Source organism: Ranitomeya variabilis, chromosome 2 (assembly GCF_051348905.1).
Source record: "Ranitomeya variabilis isolate aRanVar5 chromosome 2, aRanVar5.hap1, whole genome shotgun sequence".
NCBI lineage: Eukaryota > Metazoa > Chordata > Amphibia > Anura > Dendrobatidae > Ranitomeya > Ranitomeya variabilis.
Window position 1 is genome coordinate 759,326,036 of NC_135233.1, and position 19,380 is coordinate 759,345,415.

Consider the following 19,380-nt stretch of genomic DNA (forward strand, 5'->3'; position numbering starts at 1 on the left):
TAAATGGTTTGGAACCCATGTGAGCCAGCGGAGGTGGGCACCACTGGCATTTATACCACCATTAGCCATATGTGGAGCGACAATGCCAATCATACTGTTTCTCGAGGAACGGGTATCTATCGGATGTGATCAGATCTTCCCATCCGTGGCCTCATTGTGTAATGGAGCATCTACATCTCTACTAAGGTGCCACCAAAATGTGATCATATAAAGGGTGGTCTCATGTAATGTTACAGATGCCCCATTCCACGGTCAGACTACCCCTATCCCATGTGCTGAGACTGCCAGCAATATGTCACCCTATCCCAGGTGGCGAGACTGCCAGCAATATGTCGCCCTACCCCTATCCCATGTGCCAAGACTGCCAATAATATGTCGCTCTACCCCTATCCCATGTGCCAAGACTGCCAGCAATATGTCGCCCTACCCCTATCCCATGTGGAGAGACTGCCAGCAATGTGTCACCCTACCCCTATCCCATGTGGTGAGACTGCCAGCAATATGTCACCCTACCCCTATCCCATGTGGTGAGACTGCCAGCAATATGTCACCCTACCCCTATCCCATGTGCCGAGACTACCAGCAATATGTCGCTCTACCCCTATCCCAGGTGGTGAGACTACCAGCAATATGTCGCTCTACCCCTATCCCATGTGCTGAGACTACCAGCAATATGTCGCTCTACCCCTATCCCAGGTGGTGAGACTGCCAGCAATATGTCACCCTACCCCTATCCCATGTGCTGAGACTGCCAGCAATATGTCACCCTATCCCAGGTGGTGAGACTGCCAGCAATATGTCGCCCTACCCCTATCCCAGGTAGTGAGACTACCAGCAATATGTCACCCTACCCCTATCCCATGTGGAGAGACTGCCAGCAATATGTCACCCTACCCCTATCCCATGTGGTGAGACTGCCAGCAATATGTCACCCTACCCCTATCCCAGGTGGTGAGACTGCCAGCAATATGTCGCTCTACCCCTATCCCAGGTGGTGAGACTACCAGCAATATGTCGCTCTACCCCTATCCCAGGTAGTGAGACTACCAGCAATATGTCGCCCTACCCCTATCCCAGGTGGTGAGACTACCAGCAATATGTCACCCTACCCCTATCCCATGTGGTGAGACTACCAGCAATATGTCGCTCTACCCCTATCCCAGGTGGTGAGACTGCCAGCAATATGTCACCCTACCCCTATCCCATGTGGTGAGACTGCCAGCAATATGTCGCTCTACCCCTATCCCAGGTGGTGAGACTACCAGCAATATGTCGCTCTACCCCTATCCCAGGTAGTGAGACTGCCAGCAATATGTCGCCCTACCCCTATCCCAGGTGGTGAGACTACCAGCAATATGTCACCCTACCCCTATCCCATGTGGTGAGACTACCAGCAATATGTCGCTCTACCCCTATCCCAGGTGGTGAGACTGCCAGCAATATGTCACCCTACCCCTATCCCATGTGGTGAGACTGCCAGCAATATGTCACCCTACCCCTATCCCATGTGGTGAGACTGCCAGCAATATGTCGCTCTACCCCTATCCCATGTGCCGAGACTACCAGCAATATGTCGCTCTACCCCTATCCCATGTGCTGAGACTGCCAGCAATATGTCACCCTACCCCTATCCCATGTGCTGAGACTACCAGCAATATGTCGCTCTACCCCTATCCCAGGTGGTGAGACTGCCAGCAATATGTCGCTCTACCCCTATCCCAGGTGGTGAGACTACCAGCAATATGTCGCTCTACCCCTATCCCATGTGCCGAGACTACCAGCAATATGTCGCTCTACCCCTATCCCAGGTGGTGAGACTACCAGCAATATGTCGCTCTACCCCTATCCCATGTGCTGAGACTACCAGCAATATGTCGCTCTACCCCTATCCCAGGTGGTGAGACTGCCAGCAATATGTCGCTCTACCCCTATCCCATGTGCCGAGACTACCAGCAATATGTCGCTCTACCCCTATCCCATGTGCCGAGACTACCAGCAATATGTCGCTCTACCCCTATCCCATGTGCCGAGACTACCAGCAATATGTCGCTCTACCCCTATCCCAGGTGGTGAGACTGCCAGCAATATGTCACCCTACCCCTATCCCATGTGGTGAGACTGCCAGCAATATGTCGCTCTACCCCTATCCCATGTGCCGAGACTACCAGCAATATGTCGCTCTACCCCTATCCCATGTGCTGAGACTACCAGCAATATGTCGCTCTACCCCTATCCCAGGTGGTGAGACTGCCAGCAATATGTCACCCTACCCTATCCCAGGTGGTGAGACTGCCAGCAATATGTCGCTCTACCCCTATCCCATGTGCCGAGACTACCAGCAATATGTCGCCCTACCCCTATCCCATGTGCCAAGACTGCCAGCAATATGTTGCCCCACATGAGTCTGTCTGGGAGATTTCTTATGATCCCATATGTTTCCTTGTAGGAATCCGAGCCCTGTACTTCAGATAGTACAGATTGACATTCATGGGATTGGCTGATGGATGGTGAGTGTATGGCTGCTATTAGCGTTGTGGCCATATCTGTCTGATTGGGGGAGAGCCAGCTGCTGAGACTCCCATCAATGGAGGGGCCAAAGTGACCATTTTTATTTTGGCCTCCAAGTAGAGCTCATTCAGATGTGAGATTTTCACAGATAGGATGCATACCCATTATAGTCTGTGAGGTATTTCACATGTCCTGTGTATTTTTACAGCCCATGTGGTCTGCACCAAAACAGATGTTACATGTACCCCACTCAAAATAAAGAGGGGAAACGAAGAGATCCATATTTAAAATACCATTTTATTATATATAATTAAAAGAAAAAGCAGTATGCTTCACATAAAGGACAGTGTCAGCTACCAAAATCAAGGGACCTCAGATTTACAAATTCAAAAATAAATACATGCTCCATATATACAATCTTGCATAATTTATAGATAATGTCAATATTAAATATTATGTTACATCCAATAGTAGAAAAACAGTATATAAAATAACTGAGCCAATCAAATTTAGAACAATGACAGGATTCCATTGTAATGAGTATAAACAGATTAATGGTAGGTACCTATTGCTTACTATACTAGTTGAAGAACTATAGGTTATTATCTACCCCGCTATATATTAAGGGGCAAAGTGTACATATTTGATAAATTATGAGAGACAGTGCTTATAATAAATGTTAGACTATACTAGCAGTGAATGCGCTGCACAAAGGGGGCAAGTGGATGCATTTTTCCAGCGCATCCACCGCCCCATTGTGAGGTGCGGGGAGGTGGGGGCGGAGTTCCGGCCGCGCATGTGCGGTCGGAAATGGCGGTCCGTCGGCTGCAAAAAAACGTTTTTTGCAAAAAAACGCCACGCTAATGCAAATCAATGGTGAAAAACCGCATCCTGCAAGCACTTTTGCAGGATGCGTTTTTTCAACCAAACGACGCATAGCGACGTGCAGTGCACGACGCTAGTGTGAAAGTAGCCTCTAGCCCCAATGTTTGAAGAATGAAGAGGAATTCATCAGCATTGCACACTTGTCTGGTGTGGCGTCTAGTCATAAGGCGATGTTCAGTATATGTAAGCCACAACCAGGAGTGGGTGATAGAAACACGTCACCACTCCTGTATTTATTATACTTTTCCTCTGTCTGTTCCTCTCCTGGTTTTGGCTTACAGGTAAAATACTGATAGTGTGACCGTGGCCTTGCGTTGCCTTCAGTCCCTGTTATGGTAGAACCATTGTGCCGGCTGTAAGTCACACCCAGGGAGGCAGGATTGGAAGATCTGAGGAAATCCGCCCCGACGGACTACACCTGTCTCCTCATAGGCAATGCTGCTGGATAAAAAAAAAAAATCATCCTTTAAGCATTGGGGCTTTACAAAGTTACAAAAGGCACATAAGAGCTCAGATACCCCTAAGCGTACCGCTATTATGTATTGTATATACAGCACCATCATATTCTGCAGTCATTTACATTATCCCTGTCCCCATTGTGGCTCACAATCTAAATTCCCTATCAGTAAGTGTGGAAGGAAACCCACGCCTACACAGGGAGAACATGCAGATGTTGTCCTTAGTGGGATCTGAACCCACCAGGACCCCAGCACACCAGTGCTAACCACTGAGCCACTGGGCTGCTATTAGTGACTGGGGCCTGTCAGGGCACATGACAGGTTCCCTTTAACGCTCATTGCCAGTTTAGAGTGATTTCTTGTAGCCATTGCAAATATTGGAGTCTGGTCACACCAAACATTAAACTAAGGCCCTGATTCATGAAGGTGATCAATAGTTTTCTGACATAACCTCTTCAGCTATCACCACATTTTTGCTTTGGTAAGCCCGCCTGTCTAATTCTTAAAGCTTTCTCTCACTTTAGTGATGTGAGTTTTGCCAGAAATGTACTCCATTGGGCATCTTGAGACTTGATTCACATTGATCAGAAAGGTACCCTTTTGGCATCCATATGCTATATATCCATATGCTATGTTACGGTGAGGGTCTTGGTATGTATTGTGGCTGTAATGTGAACTGGATCGGAGAAATTAATTGATCTCTTGTCTGTGTGACTGATAATAATCTTTGGCTGGCACAGATTTGCTCTGTAATTTCTACCAATTTCTGGCATAGATTACAGTAAATTTGTCAGACCCTGGGAGGTTGTACCCCTCCTCTGTTTTCTGAGAGCGTCCGAAAAATAAGTTGCATTGTAGTAGTAGCGTGCGCCATAAAATGCTTGTAATTTTTCTACCACGAATTGACGTAGGTTTCTACTCCTAGAATTGCTGCTACGGAAATCTGCTAACCATACCAGCGAGGTAATGCTGCATGTAGCCTTGATTGCCAGGGCACCTGCAATATTATCTGAAATGAGGATTGATTTATTTTGGAAAACAGCAGTTCTACATTTTAGGGTTAATTTATTTCTGCACATGAAGCTTGAATGGCTTCATCAATGCTCCTCTTTCCCAATTTGTGCGGATTTTTTTTATACAACTTCTTGATAACCGCTGCTGGTTGTCCTGACTGTGGTTTACGGCCGCTCGAACTGATAGTCTGTGCTCTCACAATGCACCTTCTCTAGTATCGTTCCAAATCCGTGCAAGATAAAGGTTTTCAGACGTGTCAGATTTTGTATCCATGGTATGCAGAGCGCCGCTGTGTTCAGCTTTCAGAAGGGAACTCAAACGTATACAGGCAGAGGGTAAAACAATGTGGTTTTGGCTGTCATGTCGGCACAGCTTTCTGCATTGCGTGCAGAAGTGGCATAATGTTCAGTACCTTTTTTTTTTTTTTTCCAAAATTTTTTGGGTGACTTCTATACACTGTGAAATATTGAAGGCCCCTCTCAGATATATTTGGATATCCAACGTATATACCTTACCTGGATTTTTGCTTTTTTGGTGTTAAACTCCTTATCCAGCAATTGAAGTGTTAAGTATTGTTTTCTGGACTCCTTCCATTGATGTTATTTGAGCACTGTGGTAATTCAGCACTGTACAAACAGCTTGTACTACTTATGCACTATTGGGGAGGTCACTGAAAGGCTTCACGGGGTCCATCCTTAGTAAAGCCCCTCATACACTTTAGGCTACTTTCACACTAGCGTCGGACGACGAATTGCGTCGTTGCGACGTACCGACGCTAGCAGTGAATGCACCGCACAACGGGGGCAGCGGATGCTGTTTTTCAATGTATCCACTGCCCCATTGTGATGTGCGGGGAGGCCGGGGCGGAGTTCTGGCCGCGCATGCGTGGTTGGAAAAGACGGGAACGATGCACCAAAAACATTACAAGCAAAGTTTTTTGGTGGCGACGGTCCGACGCAACACTACGCAACTGTCGCACGACGGTTGCAACGTGTGGCAATGCGTCGCACTGCGTCGCTAATGCAAGTCAATGGAGAAAAAACGCATCCTGCAAGCACTTTTGCAGGATGCGTTTTTTCTACAACACGACGCATAGCGACGTGCAGTGCAGGACGCTAGTGTAAAAGTAGCCTTATAGCTTTTGACAGATTTCTCACCCGACCCTCCCACAAACGGGAACATTTACTCATACAGAAGTTTAGGGATTTTCTTCAAGAGCGCCGCTGCTGGACATCTCCGGTGGCGGCTTCTCTTTATAGGATAAAAGGATTATCAGCCCACAATGTCTGGGAAAAGTTTGTTGCCCGCGTTAATCAGTATCAATGGTTGTGCCTGTCATTAATGTATATGGGGGCTTTAAGGCTGGCCTTGCAAGTAGTTTCTCCTGCAGTATGAAGAAAGTGAGACAACTACAGGAAAAGAAGCCCCACATAGGGCTATGCAAGTGAGCACATGTCAACATATCACTAGCGTATTCCGTCACATGCTATTTGCTGGGGATCCCACAGTATGGACCACTGCCATTTATGAGAACGGAAAGCACTCAGGCGCTGGTTAGAGAATTGTATTGAAATTAGTGAGGCTAAGTGGTAATACAAGTATAGCACCTGGGTGGTCATCTACTATGGCGCTCATTCTATGGATCTGTGGGGGTCTAAGCTGTGGAACAAACATCAATTAGCAGACAATGGCATTTCCCCTTTGTGGCTACTGAGAACTGCTGTTCCACCTTTGCAGGACCCCATGTACACTTTCATTTCTTTTTTTGAATTTCCTTTCCATTACTGAAAAATGGGAACTCTCTAGAGTGTTATATACATGGATACTCTAAAAAAAAAAAAAAAAATGCAGTATCCCTTAAGTGAATCTTCTAGCTCAAATTCGGCCAGCGCTCCTGTGCTGTACACTTCACTACTTAGACCTGTGACTGGCTGCAGCGGTCATGTGCATGGCTCCTAGTCTTAGATGCAAAATAGTCCGACTAGGTAGGATAGTGTTAAAAAGGTGAGTATTTTTTTATATGGTTACTCTTCTTAGATATTTATGTAAAAAATGCTGGACAGCACTCTTTTGGACAATAAAGGGAGGAGGGTGCAGTAATACTTGACAGGAGGGGACTCAATGCTCCAAGACCTATGTCAGCTTGTTTGTGCCTTCTCTTGTATTTGTGTGGGATGCGTTTGTATCAGCCCCACAGAAAACGTAGCAGCAAGGTATTTGGCCTCTTGTGATATTAGCCCTAGCTTGTGTGGAATTAAGTCTACACTTGGGGCCACAAACTCAGCTGGGTATATGGGCCGCATTTAAAAAAAAAAAAAAAAAAAAAAAAAATTTGAATTTTGGGGGGGCACATTCTTTGAAGGAAAGTGACATGTTAAGTTATACTTTTTTTTTTTTTTTTTTTTTCTATACACTCTTTGAGCATTTTTGCCATGTTTATTTTAATTTTTTTTATAGCATGAGTCATTATGGATGTGGTGATAACAAATGTGCACTTTAATTACTTGAGCTTATATATATATATATAACAGCACTTTTAGTGGCAAAATATTTTTTCATGCTTTAATTTGTTAATTTTTTACAATTTTTTTTTTAATTTCCCCCAGTTGGCCACATAAAGTAATATTGTCGTACAATTAGCACTACTAATTCCAGCAAACATCTTGTAGCAATGCTGCCACATTCTTATCCCCATATTGTAGTTATGCCGCCATTGAAGTCCCCATAGTTGGATATATCGCCTATTTTACTATTCTTCATATACACATAAAAGAGAAAAAAAAAAGATTCCCATCTGTCTTTGTTCCCTCTGCATCCTTACTGCACGTGGCCGGAGGCACTGTAGATTCCTTAACGATCGCGGCCTGGTGCAGGAGCCGCCGCCGGCAGCACGATTTCAGGTGAATGTGTGTCCTTGGACCGCACATTCAGTTGTAAAGTGTTGCTGTGGAGAGACCCTCTGCACAGCAGCACCAATGCAAGCCGCAGGCCAGCAGCTGACGCTTGCATGTTGGCACATACCGACGTTATACGCTGCTGCGCCGCCACGCCCATGCCAGGTGCTCTGCTCTGCCAGCATGCCAATGTCAGCATTCAGCTAAAATAAAACGCTGCTGTCGGAGGCCCCCTGAACCAGGCAGGGATCGCCAAGGGGTCTACAGTGCCTGGCGAGCCCCATGAAGCAGCCTCAGGGGCTGCATGTTTGAGACCCTTGGTCTACACGGTCTGGTTTCTTGAACAGCCCATCTTAATACATTCCATGAATATGGGAATACTTGTTTAGGGAGTCCGTGTACAAGTGCCGCCACAAAGATACCATTGATTGCATATGTACTCGACTTTACAGCAGTTTTCAGTAATCACCTCTGCGCAAAGATGCTGTTTCCAGTAGAGCATTACTCATCCACTTCATCTTGTAATTTACATCCTTAAACTGTTGTCAGAACCTATAGAAATTGCTGGCTCCTAAATAGTGTAACACTGAGCCACTCTCAGTAGCGTACTTGTCAGTGTGATTAGATGAAGCTGACCTTTCACACAAGTCAAAGGAACTTATATTAGACTGTCAGTGCCAGGAATGCTGTGACCGATACAGCCAATTATCACTTTACATGACGAGTTTTAGAACATATTGCAAAACCAATTAACACATTCCCAGATATACAATCTGAAATGTTCAGCGCGTTAGAAATAGATGTAGATGTTAGCACTGCTTTATCTAGCATGAGTGAATATGCATAATAAATGTGTATGTAACCACACAGCAATATTAGAAATCGACCAGGTAGAGCAGTAGGGAAGTTATTACTTATATAGTTCATAACACAGGGCAATACTGCAAAAATGGCACCTTCCATATATTTGCCCTAAATATGTACAATGCTGGTTGAAGTAAGCCAGCCATTCTCGGATATATAGATTGTGTCTAACGTCGCAGTGTAACCTATTATTATACGGGCGGGTGTGGTCCAAGTAAAAATCAGACAGCCAACTGACCAATATAATTATCAGAGCTGTTCAGATGGCAGATGTTTCTCCACATGGACCCATTGTTTGTGAGCAAAAGAAAAATTGCAGCATTCACTATTCTGTATTTCAGATGAAACTCTCCCATTTTAGTATTTGTGTGTTTAAAAAAAAAATCTGATTTTGTACAGATGATCTATATTGGATTTTTTATGTATACATTTCCATAATCAACGTAGGCAATTATTTGATCATGTACATATTATAACGTTGATGTAGAAATACAGGTGTCACACAGATGACAATATGGATGAAAATTGGATGATTTCTCATATGCGCAGCCTCTAAAGACTTTTAAAGAGTTGCGTTTATTTTAACAAACTGACGTAACATTACTGAAGAAAAATATAATATTGATTTGCACAGGCAAGGTAAAGGAAGCCAAGATGGCTTTATCTGTTCCTACTGAGTTCACAAGTACAAAGGGGTTTTTCCCATAAACAAAGTACACTTCATCCATAGATCAACAAAAATAAGTTCCACAATTTAATGTGTTTAAAAAAAAAAAAAGTCCCTGTGCTGAGATAATCTTATAGATGTGCCCGTTGGGTACTGTGTAATGGCAAGCATCTGGAAAACCTAGGAGAAAAAATCCTGCAAAATCATGGAACTTGCAACAGAACAATGATCCCAAACACACTTCTACGTCAAACAAGAATTGGTTTCAGAAGAAGTTCTGGAAAATTCTGGGGTGCACATCCGTCACCTGTCTTGAACCCTATAGGAAATCTTTGATGGGATTTGAAGAAGGCTTTGCAAAGCTAAGATTAGTGAACTAGAGGCCATTGCTAATGAGGAATGGGCTAAGATTCATCGTGAATGCTATCAGAAGCTGTTGTCTGGCTATTAAAGATAATCAAATTGATTCAAAGGACCCTAGTCCAGCAGTTACATAAGTAGTGTGTTGGTACTGGTTGGGAGTCCTGCTATCCTCCTAAGTGCCAACATCTCCAGTGTGTCTGCCCTGCAGTAGATCTCAACTCTGACATATGGTGTTTACATAGTTTTACAGATTGATTGCAAATCCCCCTGAACTGATGGGAGTGGTACCATGCTCATCATTAGTAATAGATGGACCCTTTCTGGTGTGATAGATATCTGGCCAGGCTACATTTTCACAAACTAGCTTCAATGACACCCAAGCCAGTGTGCAGATAAGGCTACGTTCACATTTGCGTTGTGCGCCGCAGCGTCGGCGCCGCAGCGCACAACGCAAACAAAAACGCGGCAAAACGCACGCTAAAACGCTGCGTTTTGCGCCGCATGTGCCGTTTTTGCCCGCAAGTTGGACGCAAAAAAAATGCAACTTGAAGCGTTTCTTGCGTCCAACGCTTGCGGCCATGCGGCGCAAAACGCAGCACAACGCATGTCCATGCGCCCCCATGTTAAGTATAGGGGCGCATGACGCATGCGGCGCCGCTGCGGCGCCCGACGCTGCGGCGCTGACCGCAAATGTGAACGTAGCCTAACGTGGAGGCTAGTATGCTTCACTTTGCATGTACCATTGGAGCCAGGGTTGGATTAAGGGGAGCCAGGGCCCTGGGCTGTTCATACACTGTGGGCCCCCCGGTCATGTGATGGGGTCATGCGACGGGGTCATCATATACCTGAACCAGATTATTCCAGAAAAATAGTTGCTGTGTGAAACTATAACCTGTCAAACATCCATTAATCTAGTCAATTTACACTTCAGTTCAGTATATAGTATACAGTGTATAGTGTCAGTGTATAGGTAACACAGCACAGACCTCCATCACTTCATTCAGCCAGGACTCGTCTCTGCAGGAAATAACCGTTATCTCAAGCTCTGCTTGCTGAACACATTACTTACCGTAATTTTTCCCAACTTCTACATTACACCACATGAAGAAAAAGAGGCGACATAGTGTCACTCTACACAGTAACAGGACCGCCCCCCCCCCCCATTTAAAACCGTGTCCTCAAAAAATAAAATAAATACATCACTGCAGTAATAATATCCCTTAATTAGCCCCTATGGTAATAATAATATCCCCCATCCTGGCCCCGTGTATCTCATTCCTGGCTCCAGCCATATGTTCTTCCATCCTGCCCCATATGATCTCCCCATCCTGCCCCATCAGTCTCCATCGTATCCATCCTGCCCCATGATCCTGCACGATCTGTCTCCAATCCTGCCCCATGTCTTTCATTCTGCCCCGTATCTCCAGTCATGCCCCGTATCTACATTCTGCCCATGCCTCCAGTCCTGCCCCCAGTGTGTCCAGCATCTCTGCCCCCAGTGTGTCCAGCATCTCTGCCCCCAGTGTGTCCAGCATCTCTGCCCCCAGTGTGTCCAGCATCTCTGCCCCCAGTGTGTCCAGCATCTCTGCCCCCAGTGTGTCCAGCATCTCTGCCCCCAGTGTGTCCAGCATCTCTGCCCCCAGTGTGTCCAGCATCTCTACCCCCAGTGTGTCAGCATCCTGGCCTGGGCCCCCCGGATTGCCATTCGCAATAAATAAAGAAAAAGTTATCACCTGTCCGCGCTCCTTCGGCGAAGCTCTCTCCTCGCAGCTGAAGCGCGCACTCGCCGGCGACTGACAATGACATCAGACGACGGCGACGTGCGTTCTGCGGCTGATGTCAGCCGCCAGCCTTCGATTGGCTGGCGGCTGTTAACTATTGACGTGCGGGCGTGCTCCCGCACATCAATAGCTTTTAACTGCCGCAGCGCCAGTAGGGGCCCGGTGAGCTGATGAGACGGGTCCTCCTCGGCCCACCAGGCCCATACGCCAGTCAGGGCAGTAATGCCCTGATGGCAGCGGGCAATCTGAGCGGTAGCCCAGGGCCCCCCCACACCACTGGGCCCTGGGCTACCGCCAAGATTGACCCCATTATAACCCACCCCTGATTGGAGCAGGCAAGCCTAGACATATGTCATGTCATTTAAGCAAAAAATATGGGCCAGGCAGTGTAACTATTTGGGAGATTGCTATCTCTAGCAAAATTCTTTGTTGAATCGAATACAGTATGATGGCTACTCATTACACGACGAGTTTCCACGAAGAGTACGACTTGACAGGCAGGGAAGGATACCATGGGCCTCATTCATTTCTTAAACCACCCTTGTGAATACTTTTCTGCCCAATGATGACAAAAGTATTCTCAGAGTGATACCTTTATTGGCTAACCAGAAAATGTTTGGAAGCTTTCAGAGCACAGTGGCTCCTTCTTCAGGCATGATTACAAATAGATTAATAAGAAAAACGCACAACATTAAAGCTGGAGTTACACTAAACGACTTGCCAACGATCACGACCAGCGATACGACCTGGCCGTGATCGTTGGTAAGTCGTTGTGTGGTCGCTGGGGAGCTGTCACACAGACAGCTCTCTAGCGACCAACAATCAGGGGAACGACTTCGGCATCGTTGAAACTGTCTTCAACGATCCTGAAGTCCCCCTGCAGCACCCGGGTAACCAGGGTAAACATTGGGTTACTAAGTGCAGGGTCGCGCTTAGTAACCCGATATTTACCCTGGTTACCATTGTAAAAGTAAAAAAAAAAAACGACGTCCACAGGGTTAAAACTGCTTTCGGCAAGAGCGCTGCTAATATGCACGCGCTGCTGCCGAGAGCTTCCCTGAACTGAATGTGTCAGCGCCGGCAGTAACAGCGGTGACGTCACCACTGTGCTCTGCTTTGCGGCGCTGACAGTCAGTGCAGGGAAGCTCTCGGCAGCAGCGCGTGCATTAACCGCACTCCTGCCGAAAGCAGTTTTAACCCTGTGGACGCCGGGGGACGTGACAGACATCAGAATGTGAGTATGTACTGTTTTTTTTTTTTTTTTTTTAACTTTTACAATGGTAACCAGGGTAAATATCGGGTTACTAAGCGCGGCCCTGTGCTTAGTAACCTGATATTTACCCTGGTTACAAGTGAACACATTGCTGGATCGGCGTCACACACGCCGATCCAGCGATGACAGCGGGTGATCAGCGACCAAAAATGACAGCTGGTGATCATTCCCGTCGACCAACGATCTCCCAGCAGGGGCCTGATCGTTGGTCGCTGTCACACATAACGAGATCGTTAGCGGGATCGTTGCTACGTCACCAAAAGCGTGACCTTGCAACGATATCGTTAACGATATCGTTATGTGTGACTCAGCCTTTAAATAATACTACAGGAGGACATTTGTTCATGAGGTGTGATGCCTCCTAAAGATAAGCCAAGGAAATCTAATTAGGCATTTTGTTACAAATGGAGAGGTGGTGGGAATGTAGTTGGTTATCTGGAGGCCTTTTGGTGGAGGTGTGAATTGTATCCATGTAGTGACTCATAAATCCAGGTGTTAAATTGAGTCCTAGTGTCAAGGATTTGAACATCCTTCTATATTATTTCAAAACACTTTTTCAGTGATTACTTTGTATCTCCGTTCATACTGCACCCACACACACACAAATAATACACCATTTGAAAGGTAAACTTGCCCCCTTCAGCAGGAAAATAGCCAAACAAACCTGCACCCCCAACAACCAATGTGTGAAAATTTTACACAGGCCAGCTAGTCTTTATCAGTTTGAATTCCCAAATGTTTCTCCCTCTGTCATCCTTTAAAATGACCTTTTAGCATTAAGACTTTTAAGTCTGTCATACTGTTTCCGGTTCCAGAGAAATGTCTTCCCACAGGTGTGTCCATTTCATTTCTGATTGCCTGTGTAGGTTCATCCTAGTTTGTAGTTTTTGCATGGTTTCCCCAATACAGTTGTGGCCAAAAATATTGACACCCCTGCAATTCTGTCAGATAATACTCAGTTTCTTCCTGAAAATGATTGCAATCACAAATTCTTTGGTATTATTATCTTCATTTAAGAGAATGAAGCAAAAAGCAAAACATTGATCATTTCACACAAAACTCCAAAAATGGGCCAGACAAAAGTATTGGCACCCTCAGCCTAATACTTGGTTGCACAACCTTTAGCCAAAATAACTGCGACCAACCACTTCCGGTAACCATCAATGAGTTTCTTACAATGCTCTGCTGGAATTTTAGACCATTCTTCTTTGGCAAACTGCTCCAGGTCCCTGATATTTGAAGGGTGCCTTCTCCAAACTGCCATTTTTAGATCTCTCCACAGGTGTTCTATGGGATTCAGGTCTGGACTCATTGTTGGCCACCTTAGAAGTCTCCAGTGCTTTCTCTCAAACCATTTTCTAGTGCTTTTTGAAGTGTGTCTTGGGTCATTGTCCTGCTGGAAGACCCATGACCTCTGGGGGGAGACCCAGCTTTCTCACACTGGGCCCTACATTATGCTGCAAAATTTGTTGGTAGTCTTCAGACTTTAAAATGCCATGCACACGGTCAAGCAGTCCAGTGCCAGAGGCAGCAAAGCAACCCCAAAACATCAGGGAACCTCTGCCATGTTTCACTGTAGGGACCGTGTTCTTTTCTTTGAATGCCTCTTTTTTTTTTTTTTTCTCCTGTAAACTGTGTTGATGCCTTTGCCCAAAAAGCTCTACTTTTGTCTCATCTGACCAGAGAACATTCTTCCAAAACGTTTTAGGCTTTTTCAGGTAAGTTTTGGCAAACTCCAGCCTGGCTTTTTTATGTCTCGAGGTAAGAAGTGGGGTCTTCCTGGGTCTCCTACCATACAGTCTCTTTTCATTCAGACGCCGACTGATAGTACGGGTTGACACTGTTGTACCCTCGGACTGCAGGGCAGCTTGAACTTGTTTGGATGTTAGTCGAGGTTCTTTATCCAACATCCGCACAATCTTGCGTTGAAATCTCTTGTCAATTTTTCTTTTCCGTCCACATCTAGGGAGGTTAGCCACAGTGCCATGGGCTTTAAACTTCTTGATGACACTGTGCACGGTAGACACAGGAACATTCAGGTCTTTGGACATGGACTTGTAGCCTTGGGATTGCTCATGCTTCCTCACAATTTGGTTTCCCAAGTCCTCAGACAGTTCTTTGGTCTTCTTTCTTTTCTCCATGCTCAATGTGGTACACACAAGGACACAGGACAGAGGTTGAGTCAACTTTAATCCATGTCAACTGGCTGCAAGTGTGATTTAGTTATTGTCAAGACCTGTTAGGTGCTACAGGTAAGTTACAGGTGCTGTTAATTACACAAATTAGAGAAACATCACATGATTTTTCGAACAATGCCAATACTTTTGTCCACCCCCTTTTTATGTTTGGTGTGGAATTATATCCAATTTGGCTTTAGGACAATTCTTTTTGTGTTTTTTTTCATTTAAGACAAAATAAATGAAGATAATAACAAAGAATTTGTGTTTGCAATCATATTTTCAGGAAGAAACTGAGTATTATCTGACAGAATTGCAGGGGTGTCAATACTTTTGGCCACAACTGTATAGATACTTCCAGGGCATCTCGTACATTGTATCATGTAACCCACCTTGGAGAATGTACATGAAAAGGAACCCATGACCTTATAGTCCTGATTTGTGTTTGGCACACGGACTACATTTGTTGGTAATATGTGGGTACACGTTTTGCATTTTTTTTAATTGTTAAATGGTAGTGTGCCAGTCAGTGATGGTGATGAGGACACTTCTGACAAGGAGATGCCTTAAGTTAGGGGGCTGTTTTGTAGGAGAGAAGTGATAGTTCTGGGAATGTCTTTCAATTTGTGGTCTCTGTGGAATATGGGTTGGAGATCAGCACCAATTTTCCTTAGCATGCTCATTTGGGGGTTGTATGTGACCACAAGAGGTACCCTGTTGTTGTCCTCTCTCAATTTGTAATCCAGGAGGCTGCTTCTTGAGATCCTTGTAGCCCTGTGGATCTGTTCATCTATTACCAGTGAATGGTATGAATAGCGACATCTTCTTTCTATCCAGATGCAAGAAGGAGAACCTAATCCCTAAAGGCCTCATGATAAGGAATCCAACAAAGTATACCTACAATACCCAATTTTCACAGAAACTTTGCTACAGATCATCTGGGAGACTGTAGAATCCTTTCGTTGGATTTTTCTACCACAAGAAGAGGACCATCCATAAAGAGAAAAATTACCTACAGGACCGAATACAAGGAATTTGGTTCATGTCTAATCAAGGAGACATTGCAGGTTTTCTACAACAATTTACAACATCGCCTCATTATCAATAAGAAAAAGAAACTGGACAGACTCAGGAAGAAAGCAGGTCTCAGTGTAGCTGACGGTAAGCCCAATTTACAGAATCATTTTAATACATCGTCCTCTGTTGTGAACCTATTACAATATGAGGCAAGCACAGGAGAAATGCATGTTCTATGAAAAGGACTAACATTCTATCCTACAAAACAGCTTGATAGGGCTCAGTGTAGTGATTTTGAGGAATTCTTCCGCAGATTGCGACTCAAATAATTTTTTCATAACCATGCAGATATTGCATCACAAGACAATGTGAACGACACCGCAAAAAAGAAAAAGAGGACAAACTGGACCCGCAACCTGAGCACAACCAAACTCTGGATCACTACATTGAATATTTCCATAAAAAAGTTAACTCTGACATTTTGGACAGACACCATAAAGTGCCGAAAAATATCACTATGGAGGAAAGAAAAGCCATGCAATCCTTAAAAGCAAACAACAATATCATCATCAAACTAGCAGACAAAGGAGAAGCTGTAGTCATCATGAACATGACAGATTACATCCAGGAAGCAAACCGACAACTCTTGGATTCAAAATACTACACTCCACTTCATGAAGATACCACCAAAAATATACAGAGGAACAAACACATATCAATGAATTTGATTTTACTTCATCCTCACTGCTGGAACTAATACCAGACAATCCCCAAACAGGTACCGTGTTTTTCGCTTTATAAGATGCCCCAAATTTTGAGGAGAAAAATAGGAAAAAAACCTTTTTTTTAATAAATTGGTGGTGCTTCTTATAATCCATGCGACTTATTGCTTACTGGGGGTGGTGGCTGCGGTGAAGAAGGGTCCCAGGGTCGCTGCTGGAGGAGGCAAGAGTGGAGCGTTGCTGCAGGCTGGGATGAGGGGATGTGTAGGTCTCCGGTGCTGCAGGGGTGTCTTTGGTGCTGCGGGGGGCTCTGCCAACATTTTGTGAAAGGCCAGAGCCCCCCTGGCAGTTAGTCCATGCTTTCTTGTGCGGTGGACTTCGGAAAAATGGCCGCCGGGAGGCAGCTCATGCGCATATGGAGATCTTGGGACCAAGATCTCGAGAGATGAGCTATCAGCCCTGAAATCTCATCTCCCGAGATCTTGGTGTAGAGATCTCTATATGCGCTGCCTCCCGGCGGCCATTTTCCCGGAGTCCGTCGCACAGGAAAGCATGGACGAACTGCTGGGGTGTTCTGGCCTTTCACAAAATGTCAGCAGAGCCCCCTGCAGCACCAGCGGCTCCAGCATCACCCTGGGGGGCAGCAGCGGACACTCTGGGCAACGGCAGGTGCGGCAGACCCCTGAAAAATACGGTACCTTCTATATGTTGCCTAAAATACATAAAGAGGGTAATCCTGGGAGGCCTATCATCTCTGGTATTGGGACTTAAACTGAGAATATCTAACCCTTGGTGAAGCGCACACCCAGCTATATCCAGGAGACCACGGATGTTCTTTGCAAATTGTCAGCGCGGGGCCCACTTCCAGAGGACATTCTACTAGCCACCATGGATGTAGAGTCTCTCTATTCCAACATTCCTTATGAGGATGGAATTGCAGCATGCAAATATTTCCTTCAAAGAAACATCTAGCCACAGAACCAACACTGCAATTTATCAGGTTTGTGCTCAATCACAACTATTTTTCTTTTGGGAACAATTTATACCAACAGTGTATGGGCAGTGCCATGGGAAGCAAAATGTCCCCACAATATGATAACCTATTTATGGGAAAACTAGAGGAGGAGTTTTGTCATCTTGCTCTATTAAACCTCTTGCATACTTCCTCTACATTGATCTGTTAATAATCTGTACAGGCTCAAAAGATGATCTGCTCACCTTCCACAATAACTTCAACAAGTACCACCAGAGGCGTAGCTAGGGTTTTGGTTCAGAGGTGGCGAAGCTTCTGAGTGAGCCCCTAACCAGGTAACCCTCATTACAATTTGGTGACGCGCCCTAATAGTGGAGGAGAACCTCAGCAGATGACCGCGCTATTACTGAAGATAATATCCGTGTTGGTCGTTATATAGAGATTACCGCCATATGGTCAGTGGTAGATACCAGTCTTACAGAACATGTAAGAGATCCCAGCACAGTTACAGATAATGTCTTACCGCTGATGTTCTCTGATGGAATCGTTCACTTTTCCCGTCTTTTCCATCTGGCACAGACCTACATGACAACTTCTTCCAGCCACGACTCGTCTGCACAGAATACAACAGACACATTTCACTTCTGATATTCCAGCCCCATCACCATCTATTCCCAACAAGCACCTGCTGTGTGGTTTTCTGTGCCTTCTAAATTCTAAAACAACCCTCTAGAATATAGTAATGCCGGGTGCAAGTGCCCTAGAAAACAGTGCCCACATTTTGCTCCCTAGAAAGTAATATTGCCATGTGTGCCCCTTTGATAGTCACAGTAACCGGAGATCCCCTATAACAAGAAGTGCCCACTTTACATTTAATAATGTCCCGAGTCTGCCCCCCTGTACAGCTCCCCTATACAGTATATGACCCCTCACTGTATAGTACCATCCACACAGTATACTGACCCCTTAGTAACCCCCAAACTGTTTGATGGCTCCAACACTGTATGATGGCCCCTTCACTGTAACCTCCACACTGTATGATGGCCCCTTCACTGTAATCTCCACACTGTATGATGGCCCACTAGATGGCTTCCATAAAGTATAATGCACCAGATCTTCCTAAATATAGTATAATGCACTCCCCATAGGTCTCCATATAGTATACACTGTGTTCCAAATTATTATACAAATAATATTTCCTCATATTTTCTCTAAATTACCTATCTGAATTGCAGTCATTGTTATTTTCCAGTCATATACTATTCTAGTATAATTGCAATGTTTTGGAACAAACTGCCTATGAAAACAGTATCTTTTTTTAAAAAATGAACACTCAAAATGCATGTTCCAAATCATTATGCACAGCAGAGTTTTCAACCCCCTTTTTTTTTTTTTTTTTAACAAATGGTCAATTGTGAAGTTATAAGCATTATCAGCTTATTACAAAATGAAATCAAACAGCTTTCAAGTGAAAACTTTATTCTAGGTGATGTTACATTTGCACATAGGACCCCTTGTTCGAAAGAAGCTTCTGAACTCTCTCGTCCATTGAATTTGTCAGTTTTTGGATGGTTTCTGCTTCAATTGTTTTGCATGTGGACAGAATACCCTCCCAGAGCTGTTGCTTAGATGTGAACTGCCTCCCGCCATCATAGACACTACTTTTGATGATACTCCAGAGGTTCTCAATGGGGTTGAGGTCAGGGGAAGATGGTGGCCACACCATAAGTTTGTCCTTTTTTATGCCCATAGCAGCCAGAGATGCAGATGTGTTTTTTGCAGCA

At 45.0% G+C, this 19,380-nt stretch overlaps 1 protein-coding gene across 3 annotated transcripts in view; it reads left to right on the forward strand.

The window, feature by feature from the left end:
• GPR63 (G protein-coupled receptor 63) overlaps nucleotides 1–19,380 on the forward strand; it is an 84,285-nt gene that overhangs the window by 984 nt on the left and 63,921 nt on the right. For 2 of the 3 annotated variants that reach the window (XM_077289695.1, XM_077289694.1), the window contains exon 2: nucleotides 2,447–2,507. The exons of the other annotated variant lie outside the window; for it this stretch is intronic. The gene's annotated coding sequence lies outside the window, so the exon portion shown is untranslated. The remainder of the gene's footprint in view (nucleotides 1–2,446; nucleotides 2,508–19,380) is intronic. 3 annotated transcript variants of the gene reach the window in all.